Source organism: Phacochoerus africanus, chromosome 7, assembly GCF_016906955.1.
Source record: "Phacochoerus africanus isolate WHEZ1 chromosome 7, ROS_Pafr_v1, whole genome shotgun sequence".
Classification (NCBI taxonomy): Eukaryota; Metazoa; Chordata; class Mammalia; order Artiodactyla; family Suidae; genus Phacochoerus; species Phacochoerus africanus.
Genome location: NC_062550.1, coordinates 26,818,364 through 26,845,534, shown reverse-complemented (window position 1 = coordinate 26,845,534; position 27,171 = coordinate 26,818,364). Strand labels below are relative to the sequence as shown.

General features: G+C 47.8%; 1 protein-coding gene across 5 annotated transcripts in view; it reads right to left on the bottom strand.

Annotated features, from left to right (window-relative positions):
• ATP23 (ATP23 metallopeptidase and ATP synthase assembly factor homolog) overlaps positions 1-27,171 on the bottom strand; it is a 120,411-nt gene that overhangs the window by 79,833 nt on the left and 13,407 nt on the right. For 4 of the 5 annotated variants that reach the window (XM_047787083.1, XM_047787078.1, XM_047787077.1 and 1 more), the window contains exon 2: positions 2,607-2,700. The exons of the other annotated variant lie outside the window; for it this stretch is intronic. The gene's annotated coding sequence lies outside the window, so the exon portion shown is untranslated. The remainder of the gene's footprint in view (positions 1-2,606; positions 2,701-27,171) is intronic. 5 annotated transcript variants of the gene reach the window in all.

The following is a 27,171-nucleotide window of genomic DNA, read 5'->3' as shown; positions in this document are numbered from 1 at the left end:
ATCAACATGGAAGAATCTCAGAAATACAATATTTAGGAAAAGACACAAGTCTCAGAATATTTTACAGTAAAATATCATTTAGGTAAAATGTAAAAACATTCAAGGCATCGCCTGGGAACAGTAAGAACCAAATTCAGGATCCTGGCATCCTCAGGGTGGAACAAGAGGGATGGAGATCAGGGTTGTACAAAGGAGCAGCCACCTGTGTTGATGTTTTCTTTCTTTTTTTTTTTCTTTGTCTTTTTGCCATTTCTAGGGCTGCTCCCACAGCATATGGAGGTTCCCAGGCTAGGGGTCTAATCAGAGCTGCAGCCGCTGACCCACGCCACAGCCACAACAATGCGGGATCTGAGCCTCATCTGCAACCTACACCACAGCTCACAGCAATGCCAGATCCTCAACCCACTGAGCAAGGCCAGGGATCGAACCCGCAACCTCATGATTCCTGGTCAGATTCATTAATCACTGCGCCACAACAGGAACTCCTGTGTTGATGTTTTCTAAGCTGTTTTGATTCTTTTATCTTTTATTCACGTCTTAAGTACTGCAGAATAAATTTTTTTAATTTATGTACATGCACTTTCACCTAATTCCACTGCTAGGAAATCAACTTACACATGCACTAGCATATATGCAAGTATGCAACAATATATATAAAGATACTTATCATAGCAGTTATAAACTTAAGGGGGATAAAAAACTGGAAACAACCTAAATATGGGAATATTATATAAAATATTCAGTGAAATACTAGAGCTAGATTATCATTTAAAAGACCTGTATGCCAAGATATATAAAGTGGGGGGGGGTGGGGGAGTCACAGAACTAGGAGTTCCCGTCGTGGCTCAGCAGTTAGCGAAGCCAACTAGCAGCCATGAGGATGTGGGTTCAATCCCTGGCCTTGCTCAGTAGGTTAAGGATCTGGTGTTGCCATGAGCTGTGATGTAGGTTGCAGACATGGCTCGGATCCTGTGTTGCTGTGGCTCTGGCGTAGGCCGGCGGCTACAGCTCTGATTGGACCCCTAGCCTGGGAACTTCCATGTGCTGCGGGTGTGGCCCTAAAAAGACCAAAAAAAAAATCATAGAGCTAGACCATTTGGGGAAAAATATTAGATTAGAGGTGTACACACACACATCAAAAACTTTCTGGATTATAAGAAACCATTAACTTCTATCATCTCAGGGGAGTAAGATTGGGTAATGAGAGGGGACTTCAACTATTCATTTTACAACCTTCAGAATGATTTGCATTTCTGTTTTGGTTTGGTTTGGTTTTTTTCCTTTTTTGGCTGCCCTGAGGCATTTAGAATTCCCCCGGCCAGGGGTCCAATCCGAGCCACCTATGCGGCAAGCTCTACGCCACAACGCTGGATCCTTACCCACTGCACCAGGCCAGGGATCATACCTGCATGCCAGAGTTCCTGCCAATGCCACGGAGCCACAGAAGCCACAGCAGCCACAGCAGGAACTCCTGCATTTCTGTTTTTAACATTAGTATATATTACCTTTCTAATGCAAATAAATAGATAAATCGGTGAAAAAATTGACAGTTACAGGATTAGGAGGCTAGTTTACCCTAATTTTATTTTAAAAGCAAAAATTACATGAAATTGGGGGTTCCCTTTGTGGCTCAGTGGTTAAGGAACCCAAATGGGATCCATGAGGATGCAGGCTCCATCCCTGGACCTGTTCAGTGGGTTCAGGGTGCAGCATTGCTGTGAGCTGTAGTGTAGGTCACAGAGGCGAGTCAGATCCTGCATTACTGTGGCTGTGGTGTAGGCCGGGAGCTGTAGGTCCAATTTGACCCCTAGCCTGGGAATTTCCATATGTCATGGGTGTGGCCCTAAAAAGCAACAACAAAAAAAAAACAAAAAAACACATAAAATTCCTTTTATTTTATTTTATTTTATTTTTGTCTTTTTCAGGGCTGCACTCACAGCATATGGAGGCTCCCAGCCTAGGGGTTGAATTGGAGCTACAGCCGCCGGTCTACACCACAGCAACACTGGATCCAAGCCTCCTCTGCAACCTTCACCACAGCTCACCACAACACCAGATCCTTAACCCACCAAGCAACGCTAGGGATCGAACCTGAATCCTTATGGCTGCTAGCTGGGTTTGCTAACTGCTGAACCGTGACAGGAACTCCAGGAATTTCTTTTAATCATTCTTTTTTTTTTTTTTTTTTTAATGCTTGTCTCTTTGGGGAAGTGCTCTCACTCAAAGAAAAGAATCCAAAAGATGGCTGCTTTGAATAGGATGATGAATAGTACTGCAGTTAGGGTACATTATTTGTGGTTCTTTCGCAGCTTTATATAAGTATCTGCAGAACATGTTACACTATATGTTTGATTTCAAATCACCTTCTGAAAACCATTAACTGTTTTCTGACCTCAGAGGATTTGTTTTTCAAGAAACACATTCGACAAGGAAATAAGGACCCAAAGCACATCAGCAGAGCAGGCTGCTGCTACCCACAGCAGGGTAGTTCCTGGACCCCGTGACACCAGGCATTGCTGGTCATCGAGTCTGAGCAGAGACACCCCCCCGCCCCCTGCTTTCTCCCCTGGAGCAGCACTGGTCCACATTCTAGGCAGCATACTCACCAAGATGACCCTTGGCCTGCACAACGGGCACACCCAGGAGTCTGCAAAGACCACGCGGGCTCTAGTCAGGGCTTGGAAGTCAGGAAGTTTGTGGCTGAAAAGGAGGGGAAAGAAGCTGGGTGCAGAGACAGAGGCTCTGGGTGCCAGACTATCCCAGAAGTCCAGCCTGCCCAGGGGGTCAGCAGTTCCTACAGCCCAGCAATGGAGACTCATTCCCCTGAGACCTGAGCTCTGTTGCCTCAATCTGTTTTGACTCCCTGGTAAAGTTTATTTCCAAAAATAAAGGGCGAAAAATAAAAGTTTGGAAATCTTTGAACCAGAGGGAGCCACCAGACTGTATGGATCTCGAACATAATAATCCAACTTTTTACAAACTTCCTTTCATTTCTTCAGCCATTGGGGGGGGGCGGGGGAATGGCCCAATAATGCCTGGCCTCCCCAACCGTGCAAGGCCGCTGGAAGGATCAAACGAAATAATAGCCATCTTCAGCTAAGAGGCCCTTAGGAAATAAATTTATTATTTCCTTCCTTTATCAGGCAGGATATATCCGGTTCAAATAATTAGTCATGCACCAAGACTGTTTCTTCTAGAGGGAGAAGAAGAGGATGAAGAGGAGGGAGTGGGGGTAAGAAGAGAAACAGTAACAGCTCAGCTGCCATTCAAGGGAAGAACTCTGATTGAGTGCCTGTCACTTAAATGAAATGGGAGGGGGTCGTGAGCTGGGAAGGCACGTGGAGAAGGAGGACCCCTGAATGAAGCACACGCTACGTGCCAAATACTGTGCAGTGTGCAAGATGCTTCCTGTGTTCCCTTTAATCTGCACAGAGTATGATACAGGTGCGTTTCTCCCGTTTTACAGATCAGAGAGAATAAACAGCTTAGCCAAGGTCAGGCAGAGACACTACTCACCCAGGCTGCTCTTTCCCTTCACAACCTCACCACTGCCTCCTCCCCCTAAATGTGGGTGTTCCCAGGCTCTAGGTCTCTCTCTCCCTTTCTGTTATCTCCCTTTAAAAATCTGTGTTGTCTTGGAGTTCCCTGGTGGCTCAGTGAGTTGAGGACCTGGCATTGTCACCACTGAGGCTCTGGTTATTGCTGTGGTATGGAGTCAATCCCTGGCTGGAGAACTTCAGCATGACGAGGGTGCAGCCAAAAGAAAATCTGTGGTGTCTCTACCATAAAAGACCCAGAATTGCCAAAACAATCCTGAAGAAAAAACAAAAAAAAAACAAGAGGCCCAACTCTGCCAGACTTCTGACAATATTACAAAGCTACAGTAATCAAGACAGTGTGGTACTCACACAAAATCAGACATTCAGATCAATGGAACAGAATAGAAAGCCCAGAAAAAACTCAGACACCCATGGTCAATTAATCTTTGATGAAGGAGGCAAGAATACAAAATGGGGAAAAGACAGTATTTTCAGCAATTGATGCTGGGAAAACCTGACAGCTGCATGTAAATCAATGAAACTAGAACTCAGCATTCACAAAAATAAACTCAAAATGGCTTAAAGACTTAAGCATAAGACAAGACACCATAAAATTCCTAGAAGAAAACATAGGCAAAACATTCTCTGACATAAACGTACCAATGTTTTCCTAGGTCAGTCTCCCAAGGCAACAGAAATAAAATCAAAAGTAAACAAATGAGACCTATTCAAACTTAAAAGCTTTTGCACAGCAAAGGAAACCTGTTTTTTAAAATGAACTACAACCTACAGAATGGAAGAAAATCAGTTGCAAATGATGCCACCAACAAGGGCTCAATCTCTAAAACATATAAACCCAACTTATACAACTCAACAACAAAAAAACAAACAACCTAATCAAAAAATGGGCAGAAGATCTAATAGACATTTCTCCAAAGAAGACATACAGATGGCCAGTAGGCACATGAAAAAATGTTCAACATCACTAATTATTAGAGAAATGCAAATCAAAACTACAATGAGGTACCACCTCACATCAGTCAGAATGGCCATCATTAATAGGTCTGCAAATGACAAATGCTGGAGAGGATGTGGAGAAAAGGAAGAGCCCTCCTACACTGTTCGTTGGAGTGTAAACTGGTACAACCACTATGGGAAACAGTATGGAGGTTCCTCAGAAAACTAAATATAGAACTACCATATGACCCCACAATCCCACTCCTGGGCATATGTCTCAACAAAGCTATAGTTCAAAAACATACAGGCACACACATGTTCATAGCAGCACTATTCACAATAGCCAAAGTATGGAAGCAACCTAAATGTCCATCAACAGATGAATAGATTAAGATGTGGTACATATACACAGTGGAATACCACTCAGCCATAAAAAAGGATGAAATAATACCATTTGCAGCAACATGGATGAAACTAGAGATTCTCACACTAAGTGAAGTAAGTCAGAAAGAGAAAGACAAACACCATATGATATCACTTACATGTGGAATCTAAAATGTGGCACAAACGAACCTATCTGCAAAACAGAAACAGACTCACAGACATGGATAACAGACTGGTGGGCTGCCAAGGGGGAGAAAGGAGGGAGTGGGATGGACTGGGAGTCTGGGGTTAGTAGGTGCAAACTATTACATTTAGAATGGATAAGCAATGTGGTCCTACTGCATAGCACAGGGAGTTAGTTATATCCAGTCTCTTAGGATAAACCATGATGGGAGATAATAAAGGGAATGTATATATAGGTATGACCGGGTCGCTTTGCTGTACAGCAGAAATTGGCACAACGTTGTAAATCCACTGTACTTTAATAAATTTTTTTAAGTTAAAAAAAAAAAATCTGTGGTGTCTCTTTCAGCCCTTGGGTTATTCCCTCCGTGCAGATCCTCTGTTCCAATTTCTAGCCCCCTGGACAATTTCCAGTTAGGATCCCGCTGTCCTTACACAGTATCTCTAAAAGAACCTCTTCACCTCATCACTCACAAGCCCCGCCTCCTGGCCTCCCAAGATCAAAATCACCATCACTTTTGGTTCTATCTCCCCTTCTCCATATACATATAATCACTCAATGATCTCAATTCTTTCTTCAGCATCTCTCATCTCTCATTTTTCGTTTCTACTTGTTCTCTTCATATCCTAGCACCACGAAACTTCTATCTGCCTGGTCCCTGCAAAAACCTCCAGCCATTTCCCTCAGGGCTTGCAGCTCACCTATATACACAACTGCCAGATACATCACACCATGTACCTGCCCTGCACCTTCACTGGATGGCAGGCTGCCTTGATCAAATCAAACCGGCCCTCAGCCCTGCCCTCTCTCTAGATGGCCTGCATCTGGCCCTGTGGCTGCCAGTCTTCAGCCTCATTCTCCATTTCTCAGTTCCTGTTTAGCAAAGAATTGCTGGCTGCACACACCCCTCCCCCTACCAAGCTCCTTTCCTCCCCACCTGTGGCTCCCAGGGCCCCCAGGAGGCTGTCCCCTCCTCCCTCCTGCCACCTCTCAGCCCAGGCCTGCCAGCCCTCCCTTCAAAGCCTGCAGGACTCATTACCCATACTGTTCATCAGGCAGTAATTATGTACTGGCTTGTAACTCTTCTGTTTAGCCTGGAACAGGCTTTGAAACGCACTAGTGCTATTGTAATCTCTCCCCAGTCTGTATCTCATCACCCCAAACAGTATAAACCACTTGAAGGGGAAGATTGTCTATTGGGTCTTGATTTCTCCCTGCAGTGCCCAATACTTAGATAGTAGGAGCTTAAAACACAGATGTTGCTTTCCTTTTTCTTCCCACGTATGTTGGCCTCAAATAACCAGAGCTGGTCAGGATAAAAAGCATTAGCCTTGGAAGCCTGATTTTGGCCACTACACATCTCCCACAGGACAACCTCATCCTGAGCCCTCAGATCAGGGTCCCCCGGAGGGCATCAGCCATTCTCTGGGGCACCCGGTCTCCAGAGAGGTCTGAGGGACACCGCCAACCCAGGTTGGCTCTGTCTGCTCATTTGGTGGTCATGTTTCCAAGACTTTCCCTGGTCTCCAGCTAAAAGGAAACATCCTCAAGTATGGGGTGGAGTTGGGGGGCTCCCTAAACCCTAAGCCCTAACATCCTCATTGGTGAAGCCACCTGCAGCCAGCTGGAGGGCCGTCCGAAGCACCCCGGAGCACCCCTGCCCTTGGGAGAGAAAGAAGACACTGCACCTTTAAGTCTGCAGCCAGTTGAGAAAAACAAGCTGTGATTTATATAAGCGGGAAAATCATGTGATTTGCAGGAACGCTCCCTCCTCCCCCGGCCCCCTCCCCGCGTCGCCTCCAGCCCTTCCCAGAGGGGCCCCGGCAGCCGGGCTGGGCTGCAGGGGAGGGGGACTGGGGGTGCCCCGAGCCTCCCCTCCGCGAGCGCGGGAGCCTAGTGGGGCAGGAGCGCGGCGAACACCGAAAAGGGCCTCGGTCCACGGTGCCTCATTCCTGCGGCACCTCCCGGTGGCCCCAGACGCCGGCGGAGGGCGGTGTTCGGCCGCGGGGCGCGGTGGTTTGCTCCCCAGCGGTCTAGCGGTGGGTCACGTTCAAGAGCGCGGCCGGAGCATCCCCTCCCCTGCCGCCTGGCCCCTTCGGGCCAAAGGAGAAACTGAGGCTTTCCTCCAAGTCCTCCGCGGGGCGGGGAAGAAAAGCCAGGGGCCCCTCCAGACTGGCTCCTGTGTCCTGAACACCCAGCAGGAGGAAGAGCAATTTAAGAAATAATTTGGTCGGTAAAGGGCATGATGAAATTCAGCCATTTCTAGAGCTGAGAGGCGGTTGTGTTTAGCCCAGAGGACCTAGCTTTCAGGGAAAGAAAAAAAAAAAAAGCGATGTCTGTCCTTTCCAGCCAGAGCCAAGGAAAATAAATACATGATTCGCAGGCCCTAAGAACCAGCACAGATCTTTTAAATATTAGAGGGTGGTGTAACTACAAGGAACCCACGCCTACTCGGAGTTAACTCTGACAACTTCTGAAGGAAAGGAAATGCTTAGGTTCTCCTGAGATGCAGAAACTGGGGAGTGGGCAAAGCTTGAAGAGATCTTCTCAACACCCCGCTGTCTCTGGAGACATCCTATACCAAGCCCTTCCAGGAAGTGCTTGCAGGGGAGAGGATTAGCCATCACTTCTAAAACCAAGCCCAGGAGAAGCTGGGGGGCGGGAGGGGGGGCTTCCTCAGGGTGCAAAGCAAGGAGGGGAGGACAGATCTCCCTCAGTAGGTTGTGCTTTGCATAAACCACAGTGATGGGCCCTGAAATTGTCCAAGGAAGGAAACCCACTGCTCCTCAGAGTAACCACTTCCAGGAGTTAAGTCTTGTCAAAAAGAAGGTTTGAATTCCATTTGCTTTTCCTCCATTGGTCATCTGCTGGGGATGAGGCATAAGCCCAGCAGTGTCACAGGGAGGAAAAAAACATGATGCAATTAACGAAGTGGCTAATGCATCATCTTGCAGTGACCTTGGCCATCACCAGCACAGCTTGGTGAATTTCAGTCCACCCTCTGCATACTGGCAGAGCCAGCTGGACCCTGAGAGGTCATTCTGGCCCTCCTCCCACCTCCCTTCCCTCCCCAGATGGAGGGTCTTTATGCTGAGATGGTTTTCCCTGAACAGGGCCTCCATACCCTCTGCCACATCAAGGGTAAGATCCTTCCTGAAGGAGAAAGCTCAGGTTAGGCAAATATTCTCCATCATTCTTTAAATCCTGAAGAAGAAAACTAGAGGTTAGCATAGGAATTTAAGAGAGTAGAACTCCATGCGTTCAGACAGATACAAGCTTCATTGTTACTCAGCAAGCGCCTTCTCTGTGCCTGGCCCTGAGCTGGGCAATGAAGGGACAGTGGGAACAGGATAGACAGCACCCCTGCCCTGAGCCCTGACATTCTGCTCCCCACTCTGCCTCCCAGGACAGAAGCCTGTGAAAGACTTCCCTCTCCTCCAACAACGTGTGTATGTCCCCTCCCCAGCCCACACCCAGCACGTGTTGCCCCCAATTCCAGCTGCATATGTGTTGTCTGTCTGCCAAGAGCTTCTGCTATCAGAAGGCGATGCTCTCTGGTGATTGGGTTGTCTGTGTAAGAAATAACCCAAAGGCCCGTCCAGAAAGTGAGATCAAAGTTGGCAGCCTCCAGGGCCCCTCCCCAAACTTATAATTCAGTTCAGGCCCCACCTCACTCTATGCCCTGTGCCCCTTGCTTTCTCTCTTCCTTTGCTCTTTTTTTTTTTTTCCTTTTTAAGGCTGTACTGGAGACATGTGGAAGTTCCCAGGCTAGGGGTCAAATCGGAGAATCAGCTGCCCACCTACACCACAGCCACAGCAACATGGGATCTGAGCCTCGTCTGCGACCTACACCACAGCTCATAGCAACGCTGGATCCCTGACCCACTGAGCGAGGCCAGGGATCGAACATGCATCCTCATGGATGGATACTAGTTGGATTCGTTTCTGCTATGTCACACTGGGAACTCTTTCTTTCCTCTTTTTCTGATATGCCTGGCTGCTGCTTCCCAGATCTCCTCTTTCCTAAGCTTCGTGGGCCAGGGGCCTGCTGGTTCTTCCTGAGGCATCTGGGTGCCCTCTTCCCAAGTTAGCCTCTCTGCATCCACCCTGCACAGATGCCTCGCCAAGGTCTCTCCTGTGGCTGTAAGGCTCCTCATTGAGGGTACTCAGACAGCCACGCTTAACCACAGGCCTGTCACCCTCCATCCCCCCTCCTCCCCAGACTACCGCAGCTGCTGCCTTATTCCAGTCTTTCTAAGTTGGGTTTCTGGTCTCCTTTGGCCATTCACAAGCACAGTCCAATAACGTGCAAAGGGAGATCTGGCAAGAAGCCTGTAGTGAACAAACATTTTTAATGGACAAACAGAAATGATGGCTCCAAACTGAAAACACCCTGGAAGCCACAAACTCTGGTTACTTTCACAGAAGCCAGATCTGGACTTGCGTGCGTGTGTGTGTGTGTGTGTGTGTGTGTGTGTGTTTCAGATGCACTAAGGAGGGCATTGAGTGAAGGAGTGAAATCAGCTCATCTTGGACACTGTCTCTTTCAGAAAAAGGGGCCTCAGAAGAAAAAAGCCATCCCAGCCCCTGCCAAATTCCATTCTGTTTCAAATTAGCCTCCCAGCAAAATGAGGGGGCTTACTAACTGGTCTTGGAGATCCTGCTAGCACCACAGTGCTGAGGCTCTACAGTTCCCCCCAAATAACCTATTCTAGAACCCTCCACATTCTCATAGGGAGTTGAAAATGCATCTGTGCTCCGGGTCTGGGTCCGCAGCTGAAACTCAGAATGAGGCTTTCACTACAGCATTTTCAGGCCTGTTTTCTCTCTTTCTCCTTTCCCTGAAAGGGCCTCTGGTCTTTCCCAAGCTGCTGGAGTAGAAGGGAACACACAGCTCCCCCAGAGCAGAGGGGCCTGCCAGAGGGAAAGCTGGCTGGGCCCCAGGAAGGCTTGCCTGCTATTCTGCAGGGACATTCCTCCCTCCCAACCTGCAGGGAAGTTCTGGAACTTCTAAACAGCATATCCTTGGGCCAGCGCAGGGCCCTCCACATCCTGCACCCCCTGTTTACAAGCTTTTAGCAGCAACTAACACATTTGGCAAGACTGCTCCAGTGAGAGCCAAGCCAGGCTTTTTTCCCCAGGACCCAGCTGACGAAGGGATGCTGGGCGAGGACCAAAATGGGGTCCAGCCAGACAAGCCCCAAGCCTTGGTTCTCTGGGCCAAGGCTGGAGAGGACCAGGGGGAAGTGTCCTCGGCCGGCCCCACCACCACCCCGCAGGCTGGTCCCGAGATCTCAGGATGCATCAGTAATTCCAGGCAGGACTCCATCCCCAGCCCACGCTCAGCCCGGGACCTGGTCAGGGAATCTCCAAGTATCCCCAAAAACATAAGGCTTGCCTTCCATGCCAGGTTTCTCTGGGGTCTCTGGGTGGGAGCAGCCAGACCCTCCCGTTGGCCTCAGGCTTTGTCTTAGAGGTCCAAAAGCATCAGAAACAGTCACATCAGAGACGGTCACAGCCCCAGACCGCTGCCTTCCGACGATTTTAAAAAGAAGGATGTTTTGAAAGCTCAAGACATGTTCCGGGCTTGGCTTTGGTTCTAGCTCCATCTTCATCTCTCAAAAAAAAAAAAAAAAGTTCTCTTCCTCATGAATCTAGACACCCCGGAGGCAGCAAGCTGAGCTGATGAGACCACAGAAAGCCTCTCTTCCTAAATGACCCAGAAGGTCTCTGAGAAGAGAAATTCACATCCACTCCTTCCGTCAGGCTATCTCACTGGAAGGACTGCTGCTAATATTCAAGAAAATGACTTGAGCTCCATCCCAACTGTGGCGGCCCCATCACTGGGTCCCCCAAATCTCACAGTTCCTCTCACCCCTTGCCCCCACCACCAACCGCATGCCCAGGACACTCAGAGGGCTCATGCTTCCTCTGATGACCTCTGGCTCGGTTTCCTGCTCTTCCACCTCTCCCTTCCATCTGCCCTTTACCTCCTGTAGCAGCAGCCCTCTCTCAGCATCCCTCTGTCACCCTGCACACTGCCCTGTTCCTGCACCGCCCCCCACCCAGTCACCCCTCCAACTCGCACAAGGCTAGGGGGCACAGTAGCAGAGTTTTACTCAAAGTTCAGGGTCATGGAGAGGATTCACAGTAAGCACATTCGAATCTACCAATGGACATTACTCTTCTAAAAAATTCATCAGTTGGAGTTCCCTGGTGGCTGGGGGTCCAGCTTTGTGATGGCTGTGGCTCGGGTTGCTGCTGTGGCTCAGGTTCAATTCCCAGCTGTGAATTTCTGCATGCCGCAGACGTGGCCAAAAAAAAATATATATATATATCCATCCACCATTCCCCTGTCTCCAAACGCTTTTCACTGTTTCCTAAGTCTCAACTTATACTATTTCTCCCACCTCCCCCTTCTCCTCCAGATCCTTCAATCCAAACCCTAAGTTCCTGTGGATTTCTCTCACCAAACAATTTGTCTTGCCTTCAGCATGCCCAGAGCGTCACACTGGTCTCACCAGACAGAGTGGCTTCTCCATCAGGGTTCAAAATCCTCAAAAAAGTTGTGTCTACCTCTGGGGGAGGCGCACCCCTCCCCTGGAATGATAAAGCGCAGCATTTTTTTCTCAGTAACACTTTCTTCCTATCCACCCCCCACCACCGCCCCCTTACATCTGGTACCCCTTCAGTTGAGAAATCCACCCCAAATCACTCTTGTTCGCTCTTTCTCTCTCTACCCCTTTATGGGCATGGAGCACTGCTAACCAGTATCCCTGCTGTAGTTGAAAATGATGATCGAATTAAAAATAAGTCAGCATAAGACAGACACAAAAGGACAAATATTGTATGAGTCCACTTATAGGAGGTCCCTAGAGTAGTCAGATTCCTAAAGACAGAAAGAAGAATGGTGGCTGCCAGGGGCTGGGGAGTGGGCAGAATAGGGAGTTACTGTTTAATGGGTGTAGAGTTGCAGTTTTGGAAGATGAAAAGGCTTTTGAAGATGGATGCTGGTAATGGTTGCCATTCATTAGTATGAATATACCCAATACCATTAAACTATACACTTAAACATGGTTAGGAGTTCCCATTGTGGCGCAGTGGTTAACGAATCCAACTAGGAACCACAAGGTTGCAGGTTCAGTCCCTTGCCTTGCTCAGGGGGTTAAGGATCCGTGAGCTGTGGTGTAGGTTGCAGGCAAGGCTCGGATCCTGTGTTGCTGTGGCTACAGCTCCAATTAGACCCCTAGCCTGGGAAACTCCATATGCCGCGGGAGCAGCCCAAGAAATGGCAAAAAAACAAAAAACAAACAAACAAACAAAAACCATGGTTAAAATGGTAAATTCTTTTTTTTCTTTTTTTTTTTTTTGTCTTTTTAGGGCCACACCTGTGGCATATGGAGGTTCCCAGGCTAGGGGTCGAATTGGAGCTATAGCTGCTGGCCACAGACATAGCCACAGCCACAGCCACAGCCACAGCCACGCCAGATCCAACCTGCATCTGCGACCTACACCATAGCTCATGGCTGGATCCTTAACCCACTGATGGAGGCTGGGGTTCGAACCTGCATCCCATGGATACGAGTCAGATTCATTTCCACTGAGCCAAGATAGGAACTCCTAAAATGGTAAATTCTATGTAATGCATGCTTTACCACAGTGAAAAGAAGTCATGTCAGCAACATTCACTCTGACCCCAAGAGAGATCTGCAGTTAATGCAACAACCGGGGGCTTTTCCCTCACCACCTTGGGTCTCAGCAGCTCTGTGAACACCTGGCATGGAGTTCTGGGCTCAGGATGGCACCTTCGCTTGCTCTCAGTATTCCTCTGCGGGATCCACCCACAAGAGCTATAGGCTTCTGCCTCCTTTTCAAATTGATGGAAAGCAGAAGAAGCACAGAGGTGCCACCACCAGAAGAGGAGTCTTCAAACCCCGGTTCTAAACCTAGTCAGTAACAAGCTGTGCACACTCTTGGGCAAGTTATCTTATCTCCCCATCTCCGTATTCTTATAAAGAAAATGGAGACGGTAATAGCCCTCCCCGAGTGAGATAATGGATGTGAACAGAGTTTGAGAAGTGTGTGCACGCTGGTTTCATCATCTCTCATTTCACTTTTGTCAAACTAAAAACATTTCGAATATAAAAAAGAAGTTACTACCTGAAAACAAGGAGGTGGACAGCAAATCACTGCATAAACTCAACCTAAAGAAAAGTACTTTGATCTTCCATCAACAACCTCATCGAAGATGGGAGGAAGCCAAGTCCTTCCCAGTCTGGTCTCCACCATGAGAGCCCCTTTGGGCAAGATACTTATTTTCTCTCTCTCTCTCTTTTTTTTTTTTTTTGGTCTTTTTGCTTTTTAGGACTGCACCCACGGCATATGGAGGTCCCCAGGTCAGGGGTCTAACCGGAGCTGCAGCTGCCAGCCTACACCACAGCCATAGCAACGCCAGATCCGAGCTGTGTCTGCGACCTACACCACAGCTCACAGCAGCACCAGATCGTTAACCCGCAGGGATCAAACCCGCAACCTCATGGTTCCTAGTCAGATTCATTTCTGCTGCGCCACGATGGGAACTCCAAGATACTTATTTTCTCCGTGATTACCTCTTCCTCAGAGCCAAGACAAAGCTTTGCCCACATGCTGCCCATGGCCTTGCCTCCACGAGATGCAGCGTAGGTTCCAAGCAGGAGCAGAGCTGGGCAAGACCGGGGAGAAGAGCTGGATCCCATGAGCACATTCAAAAATGGCACCTTCTAACGATGTTCAAGGCACTCTAATACATTGACATGACTGTCCAAAGACTGATGAAAAGATGCCAGCACGAGGAGGGAGGCTACAGGACCACAAAGCCCACAAAGGTGGTCCGAAGGTGGCTTCAGTTGGCTGAGTTGGCTGCCCCTCAGTCTGACCACCAACCAGTTTGCTGCTGTCAGAAGCCCGCCAGCCCTGGCTCTACACGGGATGAGGAGCCAGCATTTCTCTCCAACAAGAGTCTCTCTGTCCCTCAGGCTAAGGAGGACATCCAGGTCACTCGCAGCCCAGGTAAGTCCACACCTGGCCCTTCCCTTCCTCCCTTTTGCCATCCCTATCTCACCACGACTGCTTCTGGTCCTTCTCTCAGCCTTCCCTTCCCTCTGAGGAGAGACTTATCAAGCGCCCCCCGCCCCCCATCTCCATGGAGCACCCCAGAGGGACAGGGTCCCAGGACTCCTGGTCTAGGGCCCCGGCCACGTCTCAGGACCACCTCACACACCTCACAGGGACCCAGCTCAGTCCAGATGGAAGTCATCTGGTTATGGTTTCCCACTGATTTCACCAATGATTACGTTATGCTCGTCCACACCCATTCCCACAACACCTCCTCCCCAGTCCCCTTCCCACTCACTCAGGCGGTGCCAAGAAGTGAAAATGGAAGCAGACCCGAAGGAACCTGGGCGGCCGAGCTGGGGACACAAGAGGAGCCCAAGACTTGGGCCATACACAACTCCAGGCTCCCACCTCATCCAGCCCAGCCTCCCGCGCACGCGCAGAATCTGTAGCATCAAGGAGCCAATTCTTCCCTTAAAGCGCAGGGAGGGGTCTGCAGACACATCTGGGGAAGACAGCTCCCTCTGGGGTGGCTTGTTTCCCTTCTCTCCCCTAGCCCTTCTGGGAGCCCCGGGGGCCTGTCCTTGCTGTGGCCCCACAGCCGGCCACAGGAGGCGTCTGCAGGTCACCACACCCCAAGTCCAGGGACCTCGAGGGGCGGGGGGATGTTGTGAGGCTCTGAGAATGTCACTGTGAGTTCCAGAATGTCTTTCTGTCCCACTCTGTGGGCTCTTAACTTTTCTTAGCACCCAGGAGGGCAGACCAAGGGGACTTTGATCCCTTGGGCACCTGGCAGAATAAACTGTTAATGCAAATGGGGCCTCCTCAGCAACATTCCTCTCAAAGGCGGCAAAGGCGGCTCTTTAAGAGCCAGCTACCCTGAGCACACCTGCCTGGGAGCTGGGGAAGGGGGGGGCACGGTGGGGGAGCTGAGCGGAGTCTCCTGCCACAACAGCAGCCTGGAGCTCTGAGGAAGCGGGAGGGAATGCAAGAAGCCCTCCCCGCTCCCCTTTCCTGAAAGAGCCAGAGTGGTGCCTCACCAGAAATCATGAGGTGTCAATAACCAGACACGAGTGGAGCCTGAAATGTCTGAGCCGCCACCTCCTCCACCAGCCACCCTCTCAACTCCTCAATGGAGGCTGGGGGAGGGGAGGAATGGGGGGGGAGCCTCATCAACCTTGGCCTGCGCACCCCACCCCACCCCCAGCTTTCTCACAGGGTGCTTTGAGGAACTGCAGCTCCGGCTTCTCCAGCCTCTGCCCTCACAAAGGCACCCTCTGTCACAGCCTCTCCCCGGGAACACGCCTCCCCCTCCTGCTGCCCACTCTCTTCCCACTCCCCCCCACCACACACAGGCACTTCCTACAGGAGCGGATTCCAAGCCAAGTTCCCAACGACGACGACGTGCTGGAACAAAGGCTGCACATGACTACATGTGCTGGAGTGCCTGTCAGGGCTCTGGCGAATGTAATTATAGGGGGCAAAGCCACTCTCGGGGCGGCCACACCTGGCCGTACAGTAAACAGCACTTCTTCCTGTCGAGCTGGGGGGAGTTGAGAGACAGGGAGGCGACAAACCACAATTTGAATCATTTGGAGAGAAGCTATAAATACAATAATGAGTCATTTGTAAAATATAATTTCATCCAAAAGCCTGGAAAAAATGGGAAAGAAGTTCTTATGCTATTTCAGGCTAAATCATTCAAGGGTGTTCTGCCAGAACCTGGGGAGGGGACCCAGCTGCCCACCGAGAGCCAGGCTGGGTTGCACACGTGGGCCCTCCAGTCCCAAGCCCAGCACTGCCTGGGACAGCCCTGTCCCCTATTCCCTCCCCATGTCCTGGGATCAGAGAGTCGAGGTCAGAATTTGCTCTTGGAGAGCTGATAAGAATCACCGACGAGCAGCCTTGAGTCCAGGCCATGCTGCCGAGGACAGTTTAGGTCAGGCATGCTGTTGTCTTGGGCTCTTCCCCAACCTTGGGGCCCTCTGAACCTTCAGGCACAAGATGGCTTTTCCACTGTGGCTCCCAGGTGTCCTCCAGAGCCCCAGGAAGCCTTAATTCCAGCCCTGGGCCCCAGCTGCTCTGGATGGAAAGGAGAAAAGGAGAGCCCGGACCAGCCTCGGGGGTGGGGGTGGGGGCCTGGAGGAGCTAAGGTCACCCACTGTGAAGAGCATGAGGTCTGGAACCAGCCTTTTCCTAGGTTCAGCTACAGGGAAACTACTCACCCTCTGTGTGACTTTAAGTACGTTACTTAACCTCTCTGAGCTCAGTTAGTTCATGTAGTAGATGGGTTGTTGAGAAGATGAAATGAATTAATACATAACTTAAAACAGGAGTTCCCGTCGTGGCTCGGTGGTTAACGAATCCGACTAGGAACCATGAGGTTTCGGGTTCGGTCTCTGGCCTTGCTCAGTGGGTTAAGGATCCGGCGGTGCCATGAGCTATGGTGTAGGTTGCAGACACGGCTCGGATCCAACGTTGCTCTGGTATAGGCCGGTGGCTGCAGCTCCAATTAGACCCCTTGCCTGGGAACCTCCATATGCCGTGGGAGCGGCCCAAGAAATGACAAAAAGACAAAAAAAAATTAAAAAAAAAAAAAAGAACTTAAAACAGACTCTGGCAGGAAGTTCTCTTTGTGGCTCAGCGGTAACAAGCCCGACTAGCATCCATGAGGATGCAGGTTTGATCCCTGGCCTCACTCAGGGGGTTAAGGATCCTGTGTTGCTGTGGCTGGGGTGTAGGCCAGCAGCTATAACTCCAATTTGACCCCTAGCCTGGAAACGTCCATATGCCTCAGGTTCGGCCTTAAAAAGCCAAAAAAAAAAAAAAAGAGTCTGGCAGAGTGCACACTCAGTAATGTCAGTTAGAAGTTCCCTGGTGGCATAGAGGTTAAGGACTCAGTGTTATCCCTGCTGTGGCTCGGGTTCAATCCCTGGCCTGGAAAATTCCTCATGCCGCAGGTGCAGCCAATAATAATAATAATAGCTAATAAGAGTCGTTATTATTTCTCACTGGGCACTTGGTGCAGTAGGGGGCCACAGAACAGACGCACCACAGTGTATAAGATCGACCCTGAGTGATTGTGGATAAACCAGGGTCAGGGACCTGGGCTTGTCCTTCAGCCGTCTCATCGTCTCAACTTGCCCGTTGACCTGAACAAACTCCTTAATCTCTGGGGCCAGACCATCCCCTTGATCCCTCCTTACACGCAGCTTTGCCTCTGGACTGAACTGCAGTTGGCACGAGGGGAGAAGGATAAGGTCTAGAGGCTGAAGTCAATTGACCCTTGGAAGCATCTGCGCACCCTTTCATCCTCTCTGGTTCTCTTCCCTCCTCCCCACCTCTTTTCTTCTCTGTCTCTCCTTCCCTCTTTTCTCTCCTCTTCTTCATGCCAGGTCGCTCTTCCCTCCTGGTCTTCTACCCCCACGCAGAGCCCAGAGGAGGCTGAAGTACTCAAAGCCTCAGTCTCCCCCAGCTGTCGGGCCCTTGTCCTCAGTGCTGAGAGTGGCTTCGAAAACTCTCAACAAGGAGTTCCCGTCGTGGCGCAGTGGTTAGCGAATCCGACTAGGAACCATGAGGTTGCAGGTTCGGTCCCTGCCCTTGCTCAGTGGGTTAACGGTGTTGCCGTGAGCTGTGGTGTAGGTTGCAGACGCGGCTCGGATCCCGCGTTGCTGTGGCTCTGGCGTAGGCCGGTGGCTACAGCTCCGATTTGACCCCTAGCCTGGGAACCTCCATATGCCACGGGAGCGGCCCAAGAAATAGCAAAAAAAGACAAAAAAAAAAAAAAAACTCAACAAGTCTTCTTCCCCCCAGGTTCCCCTTAGACCCAGGGAAGCCAGAAGAGGTCTCCATATCGATAGATATTCTGCATTTGCCTTTCGCAGAAACCAGAGCATCGCAAGCCTGCCCTAGTGGTGGCGGGGTGGGGGACTATATAGCTTGAGTCTTTTCTCCTGTAACTGCCACCTCTCCCTGTCTGTCTAGTGTTGAGGGAGCCTTCACCAGCACTGTGCCCAACCACTGGAGGGCTCCTCCTCCTCTCTTGGCCCGGACAATTTTTTCCCCCAATAATTTCTTTTTTCCTTTTTCTGGACAGATTTCCTACATTAAAGTATAGATGATGTACAGTGTTGTGTCAATTTCTGCCATACAGCAAAGTGACCCAGTCATACATATATATAGGTACATAGGTACATTCTTTTTCTCATATTATCTTCCATCATGTTCTATCCCAAGAGACTGGAGTTCCCTGTGCTATACAGCAGGATAATGTCTTTGTTTTGTTTTCTTTTCTTTTTCTTTTTAGGGCTGCACCCACAGCATCCTAGTTCCCAGGCTAGGGGTCAAATCAAAATTACAGCTGCCGACCTACACCATAGGCACAATACCGGATCTTTAACCCACTGAGCAGGGCCAGGGATAGAACCCACATCCTCATGGACACTCTGTCGGGTTCTTAACCTGCTGAGCCACATGGGAACTCCAATAGGATAATTTCTTAATACACCTGTCAGTGTTCACATTTCTCCCTAAATGTCTTATCCTTCCCCCCTCACCCCGGCCCAGCCTTTTAGTTACTTTGAATCAGAAATCTAAAGCTCCACACACTGTGATTGATTGATATGACTCTTAAGTCTCTTGTAGTTTGTAGTTCCCCATCTGTAATAAGTGTCAATCTCTCTCATTCTCTCTCTCTTTCATTAATTTTTTTAAAAAATTTTCATTTCTTTTTTTTCTGGCTGTGCCCACAGCAGGCAGAAGTTCCTGGGCCAGGGATCAAACCCATGCCTGCAGCAAGCCAAGTCACAGCAGTGACAAAGTGATGACATGGAATCCTTAACCTGCTGAGCCACCAGAGAACTCCACATTTGCATTTCCCAAGCCTCGAATTTTTTTTTTTTTTTTTTTTTTTTTGCTTTTTAGGGCTGCACCTGTGTCATATGGAGATTCCCAGGCTAGGGGCTGAACTGGAGCTACAACTGCTGGCCTATACCACAACCAAAGCAACACAGGATCCGAGCTGCGTCTGCGACCTACACCACAGCTCACAACAAGGCCAGATCCGTAACCCACAATGGGAACTCCAACACCACTGTGTTTTCATTAAAAAAAAGAAAAAAATCCAGGAGTACCCATTTTGGTGCAGCAGAAACGAATCTGACTAGTAACCATGAGGTTGCAGGTTCAATCCCTGGCCTTGCTGTTGCTGTGGCCACTAGCGTAGGCTGGCAGCTTTAGCTCCGATTGGGAACCTCCATATGCCACAAGTGCAGGCCTAAAAAGCAAAAAGAAAAACCAAAAATAAAACAAAACAAAAAACAGAAAAAAGATCACAGTGGTGTCATTTAACATGTTACTCTCTCCCCTGTATAGCCTATAAATTGGTAGTTAGATCTAGAAGCCAGATTCAAGTTTGATTATTATTACCTCTTTTTGTTTCTGTTATTTTGGACAAGATTACTTCACATAGGTTGTGAAATGTGCCTTTATCAATGTGTAAAATATCCGGTTGTCTCTCTCTTTGTCATATTGTCAGCATTGTTCATTATTGTCTATATCCATTCATTCAGTAGGGATTTCAAAACTGTGATATTTCTAGTTACATCCTTCCTTTTTCATTTATTGGTTGAAACATCTCCTTTCTATTGCTTTTAATTGTCTTGTATATATCCAGACTGCTATCTAGTATAATTTTTCTTCTGTTTGATGGACTTATGTCAACATTTCTTATAGTGCAGATCTGCCGGAGATTAATTTTTTAACATTTTATCTGCAAAAGTTTTCATTTCACCGTAATTTTTTTTTTTTTTTTTTTTTTTGCCACAGCACACAGTAGCTTGATGTGAGATCTCAGTTCCTAAACCAGGGATTGAACCCAGGCCACAGTAGTGAAAGTACAGAGTCCAAACCACTAGACCACCAGGGAACTCCCTAGAATGACTTTTTCCTGCAAGACTTTCATCACTACCTAATTTGGACCAAGTGGTTTGATATTACTGCTGGCATCCTAATAGTTCTTATTGGACTCTTCCATTAGTTCCATACTTTTTTGGATATTAAGCCTTTTATTGTGTCCAAAAAGAAATCTGTTGTCATTTTACTCTTTGTTCCTTCATACATAAAATATCTCTTCCCACCCCCCAACCCCCCTCGGCTGCTTTTAAGATGTTCTATTTAACACTGGTTTTAAGCAATTTAATTACGACATCCTTGGTGTAGTTCAGTTTCCTGTGCTAGGGTTTCCTTGAGCTTTTCGAATCTCTGGGTTTATAATAGTTTTCATCAAATCTGGAATATATTTGGCCATTATTTCTTCAAGTATATTTTCTGCCCTCCCCTTTTATCTGGGACTCCAATTACACATACATTAGGCACTCAGAAGTTTTCTCACAGATCTTTTTTTTTTTCCATTTCCTCATTCTTTTTTCTGTGTTTCGTTTTGAATGGTCTCCATAATGTTATCTTCAAGTTCACTAGTATTTTCTTCTCCACTGTCTAATCTGATGTTCATCCCATCAGGGTATTTTTAATTTTCATATTATAATCTTCATTCCTAGAAGATTGATTTGGATCTTTCTTATCTCTTCCATGCCTTTACTTAATATACTTAATTTTTCTTTTACTTTCTTAAACATGTAACTGTTTTAATGTCTTTGTCTACTATTATCTTTGTTCTAACATCTGTGTCATTTCTGGATCTGCTTTCATTGATTTTTCCTTGTTTTGGGTCATATTTTCCTAATTATTTGCATGTCTGGTGATTTTGCACTGAATGGCAGACATTGTGAAATTTTGCCTTGTTAGGTGTTCAATATTTTTGTACTCCTATAAATATTCTTGAATTTTGTTCTGGGACACAGTTATTTGGAAACAGTTTAACCATTTTGAGACTTGCTTTTAAGCTTTGTTAGTTGGGACCAGAATATCCATTAGTCTAGAGCTAATTTTTCCCCACTCCTGTGGTGATCTCCTTCTGAGCACTCTATCTGATGCCTTATGAAGTATGAGGTTGGCTATTCTGGCTGATGTGAACAAAAGTTATTCTTTGCCTTGTATGACCTCTAAGGATTGTTTTCTCTGCTCCTTTTGTGTGGTTATTTCTCTAGACTCAGGTAGTTTCCTTATACACATGCTCTGACCAGTGCTCAGTGCTCAGTTGTTCTTTTTTTTTTTTTTTTTACAGCCGCATGTGTTCCCAAGCCAGAGGTCAAATTGGAGCTCCAACCGTTATCTACACCACAGCCACAGCATCACCAGATCCAAGCCATATCCATGACCTACACCACATGAGGCCAAGGATTGAACCCACATCATCACAGACACTATGCCATGTTCTTAACCCACTGATTCACAACAGGAACTCTCCACAGATTTCTGGATATCTTTGTCTCTGTCTCTCACTTTCTCTCCCTCTCCTCCCTCCCAATCTCCTCTATTCTCCTTCCTCTCTCCACGTCTCACTCCTCTCTGGTACTCTACCCTGAAAACTCTAGCTGCCTTGGCCTCCCTGGACTCCCTGGTCCATCTCCCAACTCAGAGAGACTATTGGACTCCACCTCTGTTCCTCTTCTTTGTGCTGCATCCTGGAAATTCTCTCAAGGAAATAGGCTGAAGCATTTACAGGGTTCACCTCATTTGTTCTCCTCTCCAGGATCACTGTCCTGTGATGTCTGATGTCCAAAACCACTGCTTCATATATTTCGTACAATTTTCTCATTGCCTCAGGTGGGAGAATAAATTCCATCCATGTTAGTCCATCTTGGCCAGAAGCTGAAGTTGGCCTGAGTAACTTATACTTAAGTTTATATATTCAGCCAGAACCCTGCTCCTACAAGATTTCCCTACACTCCACCATCATCTCCATCTCTCCAAGCTGTATGCCCTTCCTTAGCGAGCTTATAATACCCTGCCTGTGAGGATGGTTATTGTTCATACATCTCTCTGCAGGGCCATGATATCACGTCCTAGCCTGAGCTCATTTGGTGTAGGGTTGTGTCTGCATATATTTGTATCCTCTCTGGTGTCTAGCACACAGTAGGTGCTGAATTACATATTTAGGAGAATGAATAAAGAGAAATTTTATATTCACTTGCTCATGACCCACCAGAACAACACGGGTATACTAACGACTGGTGTGTGCTTCAGACTTCCCGTAAACAGTGGGCACTAATTTTGACAGCTGTCCTCTGGGCACTTCCCTCTTTCTGAGCTGAGCTGGCAATGTCCAAAGCACTCCCAAGAATGTGGCTTTAAATATCCTGACCTTGACAATTCCAAGGCCTTTGATGGAGGGTGTGTGATGTTGAGACACATGAGTCACCCAAGGTGCCAGTAAAGTGTAACGGCTTCACTGAGGCTCTCAGAACACTCCCTGTCCTGAGGTGTGGTGGAAGGAAGAAAATAAACATGGAGAAGCTTAGTAAACACTCTCCGATGTTTGGCACATTCCTCCCTCCCACAGATGTGTCCAGAACTCTCTGCCTGTACAAGGGCACTGATAGAGAACCCCAGGCATAGTCATCGCCAGCTCAGTGTCTGGTTAAGGCCTCCCTAATAGGTACAAAGCAGGAACAAGCAGAACTGAGGAGCAGGGAAGCAGGAACTCAGGGCAGATGAACCTCTGGAAACCCATGCTTTTCAAGTCTAGTGGGCAAGACTCTGCTAAGCTCCCATTCTGTGCCCTACACAGTGATAGATGCCATTTGGACAAAAGAAGTCCTGCTGTCCTTAAAGAATTTAATAATTTCCCTAAACGCAATGTCTCCCAAAGTGGGGTTCCGGCATCAACTGCATGTGAACCATCAAAGATATTCATTAATAATGCAAATGCCTGAGCTCAGTCCCAGACTGAAGGAATCAAATTCTTTAGGAACAAAGCCCAAGAAGTGATACTTTTTTTTTTCATCCACACCCACGGAATTTGGAAGTTCCAGGGCCAGGGATCACCCATGCCACAGCAGTAACCTGAGCCACCCCGCAATGACAATGCCAGATCTTCAACCCACTAAGCCACCAGGGAACTCCAAGAAATGATCATTTTAATAAACTTCTCATGTAAATAAAATATTGATTTAATGTTTTTTCCCTGTGAAGGATGATTTACTGTGTTTGAAGACCTAAGAAATTCTGTTAGGAATTAAAAGTCTCTGGCCATTGTCATCTGGCCTTAGAGTTTCTTCGGCACTATAACTCTTTTGATAGGCTTCCAGTCTATTTGCTTCTGATAGATTCTGTGAGCTGGTATATAAAACCAGAAATCTCTGGAGTTCCCGTTGTGGCGCAGTGGTTAATGAATCCGACTAGGAACCATGAGGTTGCGGGTTCGGTCCCTGCCCTTGCTCAGTGGGTTAACGATCCGGCGTTGCTGTGAGCTGTGGTGTAGGTTGCAGACGCGGCTCGGATCCTGCTTTGCTGTGGCTCTGGCGTAGGCCGGTGGCTACAGCTCCGATTGGACCCCTAGCCTGGGAACCTCCATATGCCGCGGAAGTGGCCCAAAGAAATAGCAAAAAGACAAAAAAAAAAAAAGAAATCTCACTGAGACTAGTCTTTGAGTCTGGAGTCTGGTATGGGTATTTCTTTCTCTAAGCAATAGCCTTAGTGCTCTCGCAGACACTCAGCCCTATGTTTAATTTTGAGTGATACCTTAGGATAACTGGGGAGGCACCCCAAGTCTGGCTCTTGCCTATAAGTTAGATCCTACCTACGTAGCCAATGGGGTTGATGGTTCCCTTTGTCTTGGAAGGAATAAAAGCCAGGGAGGTACTTAGCAAAGGGCTAAGGATCAGACCCCCTGCCTGTCCCTGTCTTACCTCTTGTGATGCATTCCCCATCCCTGTCTCTGCTTATACTCACATACCTTGGGGCAAAGTTTGAGGACTTTTCCAGTCCTGCCAGTTTCTAGACTCTCAGCCATTTTTGACTGTAGGCAGAAAGATCTTCTCTTAGCAAAGCTCTATTTTCTTCCTTTTCTGTTTTTGAGTAGGCTAGTTTGAACATAAGTTTACCTTTTTATAGTCCCTTACTAATAGCAACAAGAAGGAGCCAACCCAATCCGACACTATATTTCTCTACTAAGTGAGGTACTGCTCTAACCACAGCAGGCGCATGAGCTACATCCCCAGATACGTTAGGAAACTGCACAAGCATCTCTATCTGGTTGCCAGGTTCTCAATCTAAGATATAGGGGCTATTACCGCCTTTCATCTTACTTCCTTGGTGGCATCAATGCCATTTTGAGGGTCCTGCCTCTTGAAACCTCCCCACTGCCTTTTGAACTCCCACTAGTTCCTATACTCATTAGGACTCTAGGTCGGAATAAACAAAAATCAGACTCAACTGGCTTAAACAACAAAGAGAATATATTGACTCACATTACTCTGAAGTCCAGAGGAAGAGCTGGCTCTGAGCAAGGCTTAAGCCAAGCGTTCATATAATGTTACCAAGGACTGAGTCTTCCCCTTTCCCACTTAGCCTTCTGTGGTGGCTTCATCACCATGTTATATATACAGCAGCCTCCCAGCAGCTCCATGTTCACATAGTTGTAAAGTGGTCACAGCAATTCCAGACTCACATCCTCATACCAGTAACCGCATGTACCAAAGTGCAGCCTTCATCACACTGATTCTTGATGACTAGAGATTCTCCTAACAATCTGTGATAGATTTATAGCAAGAATGAGAAGTAAATATTTTCTGTATTCAGCCACTGAGATTTGGAGCTTGTTCATTGCTGCAGCATAACACAACCCATCCTAACTGATGCACACCACTCATTTGGCAAGGCAGAAAACTGGGCATCATCACAGACTCCTTTCTTTTTCTTTTTCTTTTCTTTTTTTTGGCAATATGTTTTTTTTTAATTTTTTTATTACTCAATTAACTTATTACATTTATAGTTGAACAATGATCATCACAATCCATTTTTATAGGATTTCCATCTCACAACCCCAGTGCACCCCCCACCCCCCAAACTGTCTCCTTTGGAAACCACAAATCATAGACTCCTTTCTTTCTCTCACTCCCCACCTCCATGCCCTTCTGAATCTACCTCCAGATATCTCTCCAATTCATCTTTTTTCTCTGCCTCCCAACTGCCACTGCCCTCGTCCAAGACATTATCCTCTCCTGCCTGGTCAATTGTGACTTTCCCTCAACCACTCTGTCTTCCTCTAAGTCTCATGTAATCTGCTAATTTTTTTTTTCTTGCTTAAACCAAAGTGATCTTATTACAACTCAGATTCAATGCCATCACTTTCCTGCTTTGTTTTGGTTTGGTTTTAGGGCCACACCTTTGGCATATGGAAGTTCCCAGGCTAGGGGTTGAATCGGAGCTACGGCTGTGGCCTACACCACAGCCACGCCAGATCCAAGCCACGTCTGCGAACTACACCACAGTTCATGGCAATGTCGGATCTTTATTTTATTTTATTTTATTTTATTTTTTTGTCTTTTTGCTATTTCTTTGGGCCGCTCCTGCGGCATATGGAGGTTCCCAGGCTAGGGGTCTAATCGGAGCCGCAGCCACTGGCCTACGCCAGAGCCACAGCAACGCAGGATCCGAGCCGCGTCTGCAACCTACACCACAGCTCACGGCAACACCGGATCGTTAATCCACTGAGCAAGGGCCGGGACCGAACCCGCAACCTCATGGTTCCTAGTCGGATTCGTTAACCACTGCGCCACGACGGGAACTCCAATGTCGGATCTTTAACTCACTGAGCAGAGGCCAGGGATTGAACCCTCATCGTCATGGATACTAGTCAGTTTCATTTCCTCTACACCACTACGGGAACTCCCAACTCTCCTGTTTTAAATCCTTCATGTTTCCCCTTTCCTTTAGAAGAAAGTCCACACTTTCTTATTCACTATGGCTTGCAGAATCCTGTATAATGTGGCCACTGTTTATCTCCCATCTCAATCTCTTCTCTTCCTTCCTCACACTTCAGACTGACCTTTCTTCAGTGTCTTAAATTTGCCATGCTCTTCCTGAGCTTTCACACATGTTTTTTCCCTCTGTCTGAAACACTTTTACCCACCTCTTTGCCTGGATAATTCCTATCCAATCCTCAGATTCCAGCTTAGAAGTCACTTCGTCCTGAAAGCTTTCTCTGAGCCCCTAGTCCTGAGTCTCTCTATATCCCACCTTGTGCTTACAGCACCTTGAACTTGTCCCATTTTATCGTTTGTCTGAGATCACTGGCACTTCATAAAAGATAGGGAGAGCATCAAGGTCCTCAAGAAATGACCACCTGAACTAAGGGAGTGGCTACAGAAACAAACAAGGAAGAGAGCAATTAGGGAAGCATTTAGAATGACTCCAGTGTTTCAGGCCTGGGTAATAGAGGGACACCACTGTCACAGAGGCGTTTTGATTCTATCATGTACATATATGATGGGAGTGCAGCTGCACTATGGGCCCTTGCCCCCCCCCCTTGGATGCAGCTGCAGCTGCAACAGACAGTGCCCTGTGCAATGACAGCAACCCTCTGCAGAAGCCACATCAGAGCAGCCCAGAAATACATGGAAGTTCATGTTCCCATCACAACCTTCCAGAAATGGAGATAAGAGACCATTGACTAGATGCCTTAGCCCTCTGTGCTTCTGAGGAACAATTTGAGAAACATCCCCTCACCCCAGTTCCTTTGGGGCCCCAGCCAGATCAAGCCCACAGTGGCAACCAGTTCAGTAACTTACTCTTTTTTTTTTTTTCTTTTGTCCTTGCCTGCAGCATGTGGAAGTTCCTGGGTCAGGGATCAAATCTGTACCACAGCAGTAACCCAAGCCACTGCAGTGACAATACCAGATCCTTAACCCACTGTGCCACAAGGGAACTCCATCAGTAACTTACTCTTTTTTTTTTGTCTTTTGTCTTTTTAAGGCTGTATCTGCAGCATATGGAGGTTCCCAGGCTAGGGGTCAAAATCAGAGCTGTAGCCACCAGCCTACACCACAGCCGCAGTAACATTGGATCCGAGCCGTGTCTGCAACCTACACCATAGCTCATGGCAATGCTGAA